The sequence below is a fragment of the Eptesicus fuscus genome, chromosome 1, assembly GCF_027574615.1.
Source record: "Eptesicus fuscus isolate TK198812 chromosome 1, DD_ASM_mEF_20220401, whole genome shotgun sequence".
In the NCBI taxonomy this organism is placed as follows: domain Eukaryota; kingdom Metazoa; phylum Chordata; class Mammalia; order Chiroptera; family Vespertilionidae; genus Eptesicus; species Eptesicus fuscus.
In genome coordinates this window covers 87,060,838-87,065,355 of record NC_072473.1, presented here as the reverse complement: position 1 = coordinate 87,065,355, position 4,518 = coordinate 87,060,838, and the positions used below count along the sequence as shown (strand labels likewise).

General features: G+C 50.1%; 1 pseudogene; it reads right to left on the bottom strand.

Annotated features, from left to right (window-relative positions):
- Window positions 1–2,684: 2,684 nt before the first annotated feature.
- Window positions 2,685–3,339, bottom strand: LOC103304774 (elongation factor 1-beta-like; annotated as a pseudogene).
- Between the last annotated feature and the right edge of the window lie 1,179 nt (window positions 3,340–4,518).

Genomic DNA, 4,518 nt, shown 5'->3' with positions numbered 1-4,518 from the left:
AACTTTATAACCTTGAGCGGAGGCCAGGTCAGGCCAGGATAGGAGGAAAGCTTGGCTTCCTCCATCGCCGGGGAAACCCAAGCCTCCTGCTCTCTCCAGCTCCGTGGCTGCCACCATTTTTGTTGGGATTTATTCATCTTCTACAATTGAAACTTTGTAGCCTTTAGCTGAGGCTAGGGTGGGTGGAAAGCTTGGCTTCCTCCATCGCCGGGGAAACCCAAGACTCCTGCTCTCTCCGTGACCACAGCCATCTTGGTTGGGTTAATTTGCATACTCACTCCTGATTGGCTGGTGGACATGGCTTGTGGGTGTAGTGGAGGTATAGTCAATTTGCATATTACTCTTTTATTAGATCAGATGACTACAAATTTGAGCATCCTTTTGATGTGCCTATTTGAAAAGGAAAATGCAGGGCTTGCAACCTAGTCCAGTATTGGGTTAAAACTGTAGTCTTACTTCCCCACTCTGACTGACCTGTGTGGAGCTGCAGAGCCTAAACCTAGGGCCCCCACCACAGCTGATTTGCACAGAGCTGAGGAACATACCCCCAAGGCCGCACCAAGACTGACTTGGGCAGAGCTATGGGAACCCTGAGGGGCCACCACATGAGGAGGTATATAGGTCAGAGCCCCCCCAGGAGTTCAGTTCAGGCTTTGGATCTGGAATTCCCCTGGACTAGCAGATCTCTGAAATAAAGGTTAAACTTTCCTTCCTCAGAGTGCTGGCTGATCATTATCCTGGGCATTCTGCCACAACATATTGGCTAGTTGCAAGGGGAGAGCAATGGATTTGTAGCACAAACAATGCCTAAGCCATTTAGACCTCGGTGTCCTGGCACAATGAGTAGTTATTTCATTTGTGTCAGTCCAGGGAATGGGGACAGAAAAAGGGCTTTGACTTGGATCTCTGCATGGGGAAGTGGCCACTACTCCCTAAAGTGAAGGATAAGAAACACTGGGAGGAATCCAGCAGGGCAGCTGAGATCCAGGGCCAGGGATTGGTCAGGTAATTCCACCTGGAAGGAGGTGGAGACTCTTTCAGGCTCCACTTTAAAGGTAGGGAAGTTGTGGCAGAGCATTAAGCTGTCCCTTCACCTCCTGGGAGTTGAAGGCAGCTGGGTTTTGTGCGATTTCCTGTGTTGACCTGAAATGCAAAAAGGCAGCCCGTCTGTCCAGGAGCCTGGCCCGGACAAAGCACCTCAGGGTCCTCACTGTCCTCCTCCCTCCTGCCCTGAATAGTCCCACCCACCGCTGCCCAAACTGCAAGGGAATGAGTGGCTAAAGAGCCCGAGCCCAAGGCTGGGAGCAGCCCACAGCAGTGGTCTGGGGAAGCCTGGGCTCGTGCAGGTCCTTTGTGGCCAGTAGAGGAGCAGCAGGAAATTCCAAAGTCGGGGGTCAGCAGGCCCGCGGTGCTGCTGTCTTCCTCTCCCTCTCTGCACCACACGCGGCTCCCTCACCTGAACATGATTTTGCAAGAGGAGTGTGTTCTTTTTTTCAATAGGAAGGAAGAAGTAAATAGAGGCACCAGTCCGGCGGGAGAAACCTGCCAGTGGCTCTGACTTCGGGCCCAGCACCTCCCCGCCCCCCACCAGGGCTGCAGGCCCGGGAAAACCAAGGACGGGGCGCGGGCTCCCCAGCAGGTCCTTGGGAAAGAGCAGGAGGTGGCGGAGCGCAGGGAGTGCCGCTCTAGGGAACCTGCCTCTCACCTGAGGAGGGAACAGGGAAAGTCTGTTGACCTCGGACAAATGAAAGGTGTAAATTTGCAACATCAACAAGTTTCAATTATAGAAGATAAATAAATTACGTGTTTAAACAATTTTCCCTCCAGCTTTGCGACTGTTGAATGATAAACTTTCCGTTTCGTTGTTCCTTCTATCACATTCACTGCCTTCTTGCCCGCAGGGAACCTGCAAGGGGGACAAATAGGTTCTCCTGAGGAAATGGCAGAGGACTAGAAGTTTCCCCGCCGACTTTCCCAAGCCCATCTCTCCCCGCCCCTTCTCGCACTGAGGACGGTCTGAGGACCTCCCACCCCTCCCGGGGGCGGGGCCAACGCCTCGGAAACCGGACTGCCTCTTCACCTTACCTGAAATCCCCACCCCACCCCCACCACCCCTGAGGAATGGAAGAACTGGACGCGTGGAGCAGTGGAGGCCCGGCGGCCCCGGGCGAGGAGAAGAGCTGGCCAGGTCTTTCCATGCAGCGTGCCCTCAGCCAGGTGGGTCAGCTCCGTCCTCTTCCCTTTTGCCTTTCCCAGCCTTTCCACGATGCGGGGTGCACACGGGGTGGACGCGGGGGCTGTGCATGGACGTTAACTTACCCGTCCTGCAGTGAGTGGGCAGTTCATTGACCCGGGCCTGTGGTGGCTACTGCTGGTCTTTCGGTGATTTATTTCACTCAGCACAATACCCTCTAGTTCTATTCCTGTTGTTGCTGATGGCAATGCTTTATTCTTTTTTATGACTGAGTCTTATTCACAAATTGTATATATACACCACTTTTTTCTCCATTCATCTATTGATGGACACTTAGATTGCTTACATATTTTTGCTATTATGAATAATGCCACAATGAACATGCATGACAGATATGTATTTATTGCTATTTTCTGTGAACTGTTAATGTCTTTTTCTGTTGGCTTGCTACTATTTATTTATTTATGCATTTGTGTGTGTGTGGTGGGCTTTAAACCTTGTTGAAAGCAGCCACGTGCATGGACTGCAGGAAGTCCTCCAAAGCAGTGATTTGCGCCTCTAGCATATCTATTCCAATTTTATTGTCTTCTATTACACACTGTATCTGAATTTGATTCCATATCACACCTGATCCTGTTTAGAAGCGCCCCAGACCAAGCCGTCTGCTTAAATGGTCCCGTGGAGCTCCCCTAATTTTGCCATGTCTGTATCTCATCCCAAGGTTACACATCTAATAAGATGGAAGACTTGTCAACAAGTGCAGGTTTTTTTGGATTTCTTTGACTCATGCTGTGCAAGGCGTTCTTCTCTTAGCCTCTGCTTTCCTCCTCCTCATCTCCAAAGAGATCAGTGTCATCTACATCTTTACTATCTGTAGCTGCACTTCATGTGGCGTCTTCCACAAGAGCAAGGGCCACACTTGCCCAAAGCTTTCCTCACTCCTGGCAGGCTGACCTTCCCTTTTCATAAGACTTGATGTGATGGTTATACCAACGTGGGGGATGGTACGATTCGGCAAGTGGTGGGACGAGGACTGCTTCAAATACTGCCACATCTGCTGGTGATGCACATACCCCTCCATGAAGCACCTGGTAGTCGCCGGGCATCTGGAGGCCAATGGGTCTTTTCAGGTCTCCAAAACCCATGGCGGCCATTGATGTGGGAGCTGGGTGGCAGCAAAGAGAAGTGCAGGTGTTATCTATTGGGGTTACTGGCTGGGATCTCAGTTCTTTTTGTCCATGCAGAAAAGATTTCACGGTCAACAAAAATACAAGTAGTGTAAAATGGGGGTTATTGAAGATCCCTGCCAAATAAGGAGTGGGCCTGTCCAGAGGGAGGGAGGGAGGGAGGAGAGGGAGAGGAGGGAGGAGGAGGAGAGAGAGAGAGAGAGAGAGAGAGAGAGAGAAGAGAGATCCCAAATTCCTGGGTTTAAAGGGGATTTTCTCAGTGGAGCCTTTCATCTGCATTCAGGCATGATTGATGGAAACAATATTTCTTCTCAGCATACCGAAATGCAAATTTCATTTTAATAAGCCCAGGGTCCTAGTAAAGTCACATTGGCATTGAGGTCTTGTCCTTTTCCTCTGAGCTTGGGCCAAGAAATGGCTGGCTCCGAACTTGCCTGCTGGCAGTCAGCTGAGCAGCCCATAGAGAGGCGGACTGAAGGCAACGTTGGCCCAACCCATGTTCAGGACCCCTGGGCGGGCTTCATCCCAGCCACTCAGGGCTAACTTCCTACCTAATAGTCATCCCCCTCAAGGTATGGGAACCCAATTCTTTGGGGATTTCCGGGCAAAGACCACTCTAGCCTCTTTCAAGCTGACCGGGTCTTTGTGGGGCTTTGGGTTCCCTTACTTGTTAACTCTCATATTGGTATGAGTTGAAGTTAACTGCAGGGCCTCCCTCCTCTGGGTACGATCCTCTAAGGCAGCGGTCGCCAACCTTTTGGACCTTGCGGACCGGTGGCAAGCACTGTTCCAAAGGTTTCCTTAAACCAGCGGTCGCCAAATGTTCGGACCGCACGGACCACCAGTGGTCCACGGACCACCGGTTGGCTACCGCTGCTCTAAGGCAAGCATGTCAAACTCAAAGGCTAACACGAGCCAAATAAACAAGGTTTAAGTTTATCTGGGCCACAAAAAAACCCTACAATTTTCATAGAAACCAAGGTTTATTTCGATAGAGATATGCTTAATACAAAGGACTAAAATAAATGAGTCATTGTTAACATAAAATAATAGAACATTTTAATAAAAATCAATACTTTTTTTGAACATTAACTTACTAGACATTGAATAACTGCACAAATTAATAAGAGTAACGCA